We start from the raw sequence: 9,793 nt of genomic DNA, 5'->3' as shown, positions 1-9,793 counted from the left end.
TGAACCCAGCTCCAGCCCTGGCATTGCGACCCCCCCACACAGGGGTCAGTGAACTTAAGTGCTAACTATATAGTATGAGAACACAGTGTCTAGTAAGAGATGGCTACAAGTCGACTGGTATATTACAACCATAGAATTAAAGTGACATTGAAGTCAAAATGTCACTTTAAAATGCTAATATAATCACTTACAATGGATACTGCTTCTTGATGTTTATAAGTTCAGCTGGTCCCCTGAGTATTGGCCCTTGTATCTTGTTTTAGAGTGGCTCCTTTCCCTTGCAGACAGGGCCGGATTTCCCACAAGGCCAACCAAGGCCAGGCCTCGGGGGAGCAGGGAGTAGAGGGACAGCAGGGGTGTGGAATTCCTATCTCCAGATGCCCGGGACATGCAGTTCCAGGCGCTGGGCGGGTAGTTTTTTTCTACGTTTAGCCCTGCTTTGGGCAAGCAGAGCTAAATGTACAGCGGGGAAGCTGCTGCTTGTTTTGTACAAGTGATCTCGGCGATGTTGCCGAGATCACTTGTATGCAAGTTGCAGGTCTGCAATTCTCCATGGGGGGATGTTTGGTGGGTAGGGGGGCGCATTGAGGAACCTGGCCTTGGGGCAGCAGAGAGAGTAAATCCGGCCCTGCTTGCAGGGTCCTATGGAGTCACCCTTGTGTGTACTAGTAAGCTGTGTGTGTCTCCACAAACACAGCAGGGCAAGCCACCCCCCTGCTCCCTGCTCCTTTTTTCTCCAAGCTAATAGAGGATAGTTGCTGGAGACTGCTGTGTCCCTTGTGATCATGTACAGGAAGTTCAGGGAAGCCAAGCTGAGAGAATTGTTCTGAAACACGATGACTCTGAGTTCTTGGGGAAAAATTGAAATGACTTTGCCGGGCTATACATATTTGGTTGATCCGGATTCATTATTGCAAACGTTTCAGAGTTTAATACTACTTTAAAGAGCGCACTCTTAAGTCGTGCTTCCTTAAAGGATCAGCATCTCCAAATCTGATATTTTGGTTATAAGTCGAGCCTGGTGGCTTCTTATATGGATTAGATACTCCCAACAGTGAGAGCTCCCTGCAATAATTCCTGGCTCTGTTCCTGTCCAGCCTAGAGTTTTGCATGTCCCCATCAACCTTTGTGTGTTACAACTTTTAGTGTGTTACAACTCCTCCTGTCTTCATAATAAAAACCCCCTATAAATGGACACTGCAGGTGTGCAGACCCGGGAACTAAAAACAGATCTCACCAATAGAGTCCCCAATATAACTCTCCAACATCTATCAAACGTTGAAATATCTGTTTCGGGTGGACCAACACTTTCAAATGCATTTGAAAAGATGGTGCATTTAAAAGCTCTTTGCTAGTTATGGGCATTGACAATTTATTTTAAATGGTGTTGATAGAATGTTGCAAATATGTTATTAGTCATTGTGGTTACAGATGCTTTCTCACTGTCAGTAAATGGAGTAATAAGAGGCTGTGGACTGTTCTTGTATAAGATGTAAAAAACCTCCACAATCTAAACACAAAACATAAAAGACTGTACTCTGTCCTGCCCTATTGAATTCAAATAATATTAACTACAGTGTGTTTGAAGGATCTGCAGGATCATCCTTCCAATATATTGCAAACAAGATTTGTACATGAACAAGCCCTCATGGCGCTGAGTGTCTTGTCTTTCCTAATGGAATAATCAAAGTGAAATGAAGAGGACTATGAAAGAGGTGTGATGAATTACCTGTTCCCCACGCACTCGATCAGGTTAGCTTATTCCACAGCGATACATATTACTGATGTTCGTCTTACACTTGTCCCGTATCTGTGGCTTGGGGTGGAAGGGAAGTAGGCGGGGAACTAAACTTCCCTTTTTTTTTTATTGTTCAGTTGTTCTATTCCACATACCCTACGACCTAGTGCTTCGACAGCTAGAGAACTAACTAGAAATTGCAAAGTTGAAATCTTATAAACAACCCAACAAACAACATATCCGGTCAAACAAAAAGTACCCTTGCAGAGGGTCTATCCCTGCAATGCAAGGGTTAAGTGCTTATTTTTGTCTAGGGGCTAAAATAAAGGTTTATTTTCATGATCCTCGGTGCATCCAGCTCCCTCCGAGCTGCTAGACCGGTTCATACAGTTTTTCTCCCTTGGGTTCCAGCAGTCTAAGGAGCACTGACCCCAGAAAGCTTATAAGAAACCAACATCATCATATCCAGCGTAGACAGAAAAGTACCCTTCCAAAGGGTCTTCCCCTGCAATGCAAGGGTTAAATGCTCATTTGTTTTTTGTCTAGAGGCTAGAGTAAAGGTGCCCATACACTGCACGATTCTCGTATGAGAATCGCGGGAAATCCCGCGATCAGACGAGAATCGTGCAGTGTATGGAAGGCGTGCAACCGTTTCTACTGTACGGTCACACGTCTTCTAATGGAACCAGCATGTTAGAAAACCCGCCGAGAATCGTACAATTCTCGGCGAGTTAGTGGCCTGCTGGTTCGACAACTGCCAAACGGGCCTGTGTGCGCATGCGCACACACAAAAGTCTTGCGAGGGTTGTAAAGTGTATGGGCACCTTAAAGCAGATTTATATTCCTGATCTGATTCCTGTACTGCCGGCTCCCTCTGGGCTGCTAAACTGGTTTCTACAGCTTCTTCTCCCCTGGGTTCCAGTGGTTTAAGGAGCATCACGTCTTATGCAGGTTCCATAGGACCTGTATTAGACATGAGGATGCCGAAGGACAGTTCACCAGCTGGATTAGAGGATAGGAGGATGAGAGGAGTTTTGACCATTGGGGGAAAGGAGATCAGGTAAGTAAATCTGCTTTAATCCAGCCCCCAGACATAAACAGGCAACTCTGGGTAGCCCCATTGCAAAAGTACTTTTTTTGCCCGGAGATGGACTTTAAGAAGCTGGAGGTACAAGACAGGTTACAAGTGTAACTTTAGCCCAAACTTCTTTTTGGATAGAGTGGAGAAGGGCGAGAACTCCTGTCTGGTTTTACTTCACTTGGAGGCATAGGCGTCGCTACTAGCACTGCCATTGGCTGCCTGTGCATATCAGCTCAGCGGGGCCTGCAGAGGAAGAAGAGGAACATCAATGCGGCTTGGGGATCGATGCTCCTCCCCTCCCCCCGCCACCACGCAGAGAGGAAGAAGAGGGCACGAGGACTGAGCACATCAGAACTGTAAGTACACTTTCTATCTGCGATGCACCCCTGTCCAGCGCACCCTGCGTTACATGCACCCCTAACCGCCGCACCCTGCGTTACACGCACCCCTGACAGCCGCACCCTGCGTTACACGCACCCCTGACCGCCGCACCCTGCATTACAGCACCCTTGACCGCCGCACTCTGCGCTGCAGGCACACCTGACTGCCGCACCCTGCGCTGCATGCACGCCTGACCGCCGCACCTTGAGCTGCACGCACCCCTGACCAGCGCACCGTGCGTTACACGCACCCCTGACCACCGCACCCTCAGTTGCACGCACCCCTGACTGCCGCACTCTGCGTTGCACGCACCTCTGACCAGCAACGCAGAGCACCGCTCTCTGCGTTGCACGCACCCCTGAACGCCGCACTCTGCGTTGCACGCACCCCTGAAAACAGCACTCTGTTGCATGTGCCCCTGACCGTCGCACTCTGCGTTGCACGCACCCCTGACCAGCTCATGCTGCATTGCACGCATCCCTTACCAGCGCACGCTGCGTTGCACGCACCCCTGTCTGCCGCACTCTGCGTTGCGCGCACCCCTGACCGCCAGACTCTGCCTTGCACGCACCCCTGACTGCCGCACCCTGCATTGCACGCACCTCTGACCAGCTCATGCTGCATTGCACGCACCCCCTTTTAAGTCAAAGGGAAAAGTAAGCTTCCCCTAAAAAAGAAAAACGAATGCTAAAAAGTTTAGTTTTGGCTTCTTCTGACCCTGCCAGGAACAACGCAATTTTTGTCACATATTCAGGGGCTACGTCATCAAATGCAGCCCAATGAATGAAAAGAAAGATGGGGGAGGGAGGAGATGTAGAGAAGGAGATGGCAGTGGACGGACGGTGGACTAAGGCATGGCAACTGATGACCTAGATTGGTCAGCATTGGTGGAGGACACTCTTCACAATATGCAAGACCTTTGATTTCACCTTTCCTTTTCAACTTTACAACTGCTTAAGATAGGGGAATGCTAGAACCTCTGTCAGCTTTCTATTTATGTCTGTTTCCCTTTTGAAGATTTTCCCCTTACTTCCTGTCTCGAGCACAGGAAGTGAAGAAAAATCTTTTTTTTCAGATAGCAGAAAAACTTGACAAGGATTCCAACCTTTACTCATGCTATACAACACTATCAAAACAGCAGCATGTGCAAAACTTTTTAAGTTGAGTAGGGGATACATATTTCCCTCACATCTTGTCTAATGTAAGGTTGTCCCCAGAACAGAGGGTTAGGGGAAAGCTCTCTAACGGAGGCCCAGATAGCAGTAAAACCTAACAGGGGTTCTAAACTATTCCCATTCCAACCAAAACTTAATTGAAAAAAACATTGTGGCCATAAATACACTTTTATATTAACTGGTAAAGTAGATGAAGCTCAAAACTGATGGGTTTAAATCTGCTATGCGGAAAGTATTATCTGCAGCAAAGATTACACATGAAGCTTTTTTTTACAGCATATGCACTACATTCAGATCACACCTTTGAGTGTCACAATAGCTGTGTCATGTTATGATGATGATGCGGCAAAAAGGAAATCATTCAAAGTGCAATTATGAAACGGTAACCAAGCTCTTCACTGTGTTCTGTCTCTTTCTATGTCTCAACATCAGTGCCTCAACATCAGTGGTCAATGCCAGTTAACTGATCAAGCTTGGTGATCAGAGGTAGGAAAAAATGCCCCAGGGTTGGTGATCAGTGGGTACAAAAAAAAATTCTAGCACCCATCTGAGTGGGCAGAATAGTACCATGTCACCGGTGTCAGTGGGAGTAATAGTACCCCATTATTGGTGTCAGTGGGAGGAATAGTACCCCATTATTGGTAGTCAGTGGGAGGAATAGTGCCCCATCTTTGGTGTCAGTGGAAGGAAAAGGGAGCCCTATCAGTGGTATCAGCAGGAGGAATAGTGGCCCATCTTCGGTGTCACTGGGAGGAAAAGGGGGCCACATTAGTAGTATCAGCAGGAGGAGTAGTGTCCCATCTTTGGTATCAGTGGGAGGAATTCGGAACAAAATGAAACTTGCATAGCTAGTTGCAACAATGGACCTTGGGTCTAATTTCATAGGCCACCTATCCTGGTGGTCTGTTGTACCCGTGGGTGGAAGATTTGTTTCTAACAATTATTTTAATTAATATTTGCGATTCCCAGTGAGTTTAACTGCTCCAGTGGGAATTACTACTCGACAGCAGCAAATCATTTCAGTGCATATGTTCCATCTGAAAATGTATCTGTGTTTGGCCAGCTTTACCCTGGCTCATTCTGTAAATGCCCCGTGCTTTAAAGTGACTAAAAGGACAAAGAGTGCTTTTCGCTCACCTCATAGTTCTAGCCGACCTGCGACAATGAGACTGTCACAGGTCGGCTTAGTAGATCGGGAGATGAGCGAACACATACCGGCGTTCGCCCACCTCCCGATCCTGTCACGGCTCTCTGCCGTGACAGGGGAGGGGCTGGATTCCCCCCTCCCCGCTCCGATCCGCCAGCGCTAACTGGCGGAACAGACGGGGGAGGGTGCGGGTACAGCTGGCTCTGCCTCTAGATAGGCAGAGCCAGCTGACAGTCACGCAGCTGGGCGGATCCAGACATAATTGTCGGGATCCGCTTCAGCTGCGGTGTCTCAGTATACCGCGAGCAGTAGCTCGCGGTATACTCCGGCGTCTCAGTATACCGCGAGCTACAGCTCGCGGTGTACTGAGCCTAGGGTGATGGGAGGATGCTAGTTTGTGTCCTCCCATTACCCTAAGGAGAACTATGGGGAAAAGCCTTAAGCCCATAGTTCTCCTTTAAATCGCACCAGAAGTTCAGGGCAGGGAAAGTTTGATCACCTGACGAGCTAACCTCCCATCAATTTCCAAGTATCATTTGAATAAATACAACCACCTTACTGTCTCCATTGTTAGGTAGATGGGCGTTGCCATAACAGAAACTCCTGTTTTTCCTCCTCATTATGCAGTGAGTCATTGGCCGTCCTGAATGGATCCCAGGGTATATTTATTGCCCGTGTCACTATAAATACTCTGCTCGTTTATACAACAGAAAATCACAACTGGGATGGGACAATATAAATATTAGTGAGCATCAGTGTGTGGGTAGGTGTTGGTAGGCCAATATGTGGAGTTTCCCCAACAGCGGGAGTAACACTTATATAGTGCAAATATCACTACCATATCTGCATGCCTATCTTTTTATTAGTATAGATATGCAGCAGAAATGTACGTGCACACAGTATTTGACTAGCCTGTGTTCTCATGTACCATGCATGGATTAGATGAGATCTGTCACTCATCTACCAAAGGTGACAGTAAAGATAGATAGATAGATAGATAAACCTTTTATGACCAGCATGACTATATATATATATAATTGGGTTCTAGTTGCCAAAACAATTTTAGCTGTGTCACTATGCAACAGTTAAAGGCATGGTCCTGCGATCTGTGAATGGATGACATGGCTGTGAGGGTGGAGCCACATACAGCCAAGTTAGATAGAAAAACTGTCAGAAGCATGCTGGGAGAAGAAACCCCTGATCATCTAATTGCGGGGTGGGATGCAAGTGGTGGGCGGTCACAGACTTCTGGAAGATGAAGTAGACATTAAAGCTGTAAAGACAAAGTGCCCTGGGCACTATAAGGAGTGAAATAATGTGGCATGCATAATCATGCTTGCGGTCAAATTGCACTAACAGTGGGAGCAGCTGAAGATGCATGAATAAATGAACCCTGAATCTACTCTACTGTGGTTCAAGCATGTGAAACGCACATGCTTGATCAGGAGTGTGTAACGCACAAACTTCAGGGGTCAAGAGTGCGTAACACACGGAGTGCGGGGGTCAAGCTTGCAGGGAAGAGAACAGGAATCAGGAGTATGTAACAGAGTGCAGGGGTCAGGAGTAGGTGACACATGGAATAGAGAGGTCATGAGGAAGAAACACATGGAATACAGGGCTCATCAGTAGGTAATGCATGGAGTACAGGGGACATCGGTAGGTAACCCATGGAGTACAGGGGTCATCAGTGGGTTACAGTAGTAAGTAGCACAGAGTTCAGAACTCAGTAGTAAGTAACGCAGGGTTCAGTGGTCAGTAGTAACGCAGAGTCTTAGAGGCAATGCTGTGGACATTTGTTTCCCGGCGACAGATCTCTCAAAACAGGGACTGTCCTTTGGGAAACATGGACTAATAATAACCTTACCCTGAATATACAGAGTGCAACATATAGTTGGCTTATCTATTTCATTTCTACATTGGTTTTTAAGAATATATAGGGCTTTTATTTGGTGCACTGTTTAATAAATTCCTTGCTTATGGTTTTTGATTATAAGCTGTAAAATGGACAGTCTTGGAACTAGGAGCCCGCACAGCTACAGGCTCCTAGTTTGAAAAGGGGAATCTTCACATAGAGAGGAGCGATCCCAACCTTTTTGATATATCACTAGAACAGATCCTCATTAGGAGACTTCCCTTCACCTCACATCCATTTTGGATTCCTTTTACTTTCTGTGCTGTGAGGATTCAAATGGCCAAACTGAAACACATAGATCAATAAAGACTTGACAGAGGCTCCAACCCTTCCATACCGAAACAAACTTTTGGCTGGAGTTCCACTTTAGTAGGTCAAGGGGGAATTACACACAGCAATTTTTTTTAATAGTTGTCTTCCATCTGGAAAAATTATTCTGAATGTTTATGAGCTTGCCGGGATTCCAGGCATTTCATTGTGAATTTGAAGCACAGTTCTTCTGAGCATAATGGAATGTGTTACGCCATGATAATTGTATTTTTTTCCCTTTTATAAATCAAGCATAAAATCACAACTTGTGGAGCTAGGACCTTGCTTAGAGGATCATGGGAAAATGCAGAGGAAGCAGACATAACAATTCAGCAGGTTTAAAGGGAACCTCATGGAGAATAATGTAGGTTCCCATTGCTGAGTTCTCTGTCCAGCTCCCTAGAAATGAGGAACTCATGACTTTCCACTGACTTTGCTCATTAGCATTTTAAGAAGGAAGCTCTTTCTCTCACGATAGGTGTATCCTGAAGCCCAGCCAAAACCTTTTCCCTTCATTTTGGATAGAGTGAAGAAGGGTTTTAAGTGCAGTCTCTGTCCCTATTGAGAAGATTCCCCTCATTTCCTGGTCTGAGACCAGTCGCTTATAGAGGATTTAGTATCATTTCAACATAACTCTTCCCACAAGATTGTAGGTGCATTTAATGTAGTTTGTGCATGTTATTTACCCCTTGTGCAGACATCTAAAAGCCCTGAGACTACTATTGATTGCAACCATCTTGGATGTGTTGTCAGCAGCCACAGTAGACGCAAAGTTGTCACTCATTCGGGGAAATATTAGGGGTCTAAAAAGCCCCCTGATATTTCCCTTTTAAAATAGAAAAAGAAATTGAGGACACAAAGTCCTTCATCTCTTTTTCTGCAGCCTCTATTCTAAATGAATGGAAAGCACAGAGGCTTCCCATTCATTAGAAAATATTTTACTATCGAGCTGTTTCCGAATGGGGAGGAGCCTCTGTACAGAGTGCTTCTCCCCATTGAGAAACTTATGAATGAACAGGAGGTGTGTTCGGACGAGCAGTCAGGGGAGAGAGAGGCGTCGGCTGTCAGATCCTGGCCGAGCGTCTCTCTCTCTCCTCACTGCTCTTCACTGCTCTGCATTAGTTAGTGACAGCGGCTCCGTCCTCCGCCCTCCCCCGCCATGAGACATGGCAAAATGAGGTGGCTGCTGTGCGGGCCACATTACAAGGTCCGGCAGGCTGGATTCGGCCCGCACTGCTCTATAGTATTCCCCTTGGTTCCTCCCTTGAAAGCTACATAAAATGGGGGAGAAACAGAGGAGCTGAGTCAGCACAAAGGATAATTAGACACTCCCAGAAGAGGAGACTGCTATGAGGTGCACAGAGAAAGGGGGCTATGCTAGGGATATGACTAGTCATTTTTTTTTTTTGCAAGTTCAAAAGCACATTGCAAGTGAATAGAAATGAAAATATGGAAAAGAAAACTGCAAGTAAGCATTTCAAATCTTTGATCTTCCTGTGCTTTTACCAGCAATGTTTGCTGGAGACAGGTTCTCTTTAATAAAATGTTCTTCTGTTAGCAGCACAAATTGTGTGTGTCCGTTCCCAAGTTTGTGCAAAATGAGGTTCAATTAGTCTTGTCTGGCCGGAGAGTAAAGCAACCAACTTGATGTCTTTGGTGTAGTTACCCATGACATGCACTACATATTGGTGACGAGTACAGGGAAAGGTCTACAGGAATCCAAAGTTCTCCTAAAGCAGTGGTGTCACAAGGGGCGTGCGGGGGATGCGGCCTGCACCCGGGTGACACCATTGGAGGGGTGACACCAAAATGACTAATTTTGGTGTCACCCCCCTCTGAACAGTCGGGCGCCCGGTCATGGACCGAACGCCCGACAGTATCAGGAGAGAGGAGGGGGACCCGGCGGCATACCTCATCCCGCCGGGTGACTGTCCCCTCCTCTGTCTGCCGGCGTCCAACACCAAGATGGCCGCCGGCAGGTATCAGAATACTGCCGCGCATGCGCAGTGACGTCTCGGCGGGGTGACACTCGGTTACCGCTCCGGGTGTC

The 9,793-nt window shown here is 46.7% G+C and overlaps 1 protein-coding gene across 1 annotated transcript in view; it reads right to left on the bottom strand.

Annotated features, from left to right (window-relative positions):
• TOR4A (torsin family 4 member A) overlaps nucleotides 1–1,813 on the bottom strand; it is a 13,409-nt gene extending 11,596 nt beyond the window's left edge. The window contains exon 1 of the mRNA XM_018571412.1: nucleotides 1,730–1,813. The gene's annotated coding sequence lies outside the window, so the exon portion shown is untranslated. The remainder of the gene's footprint in view (nucleotides 1–1,729) is intronic.
• Nucleotides 1,814–9,793: the final 7,980 nt, after the last annotated feature.

Source organism: Nanorana parkeri, unplaced genomic scaffold (assembly GCF_000935625.1).
Source record: "Nanorana parkeri isolate BGI_ZX_2015 unplaced genomic scaffold, ASM93562v1 scaffold1751, whole genome shotgun sequence".
In the NCBI taxonomy this organism is placed as follows: Eukaryota; Metazoa; Chordata; class Amphibia; order Anura; family Dicroglossidae; genus Nanorana; species Nanorana parkeri.
The sequence above is the reverse complement of the archived record's forward strand: the minus strand, read 5'-3'. Positions and strand labels throughout refer to the sequence as shown.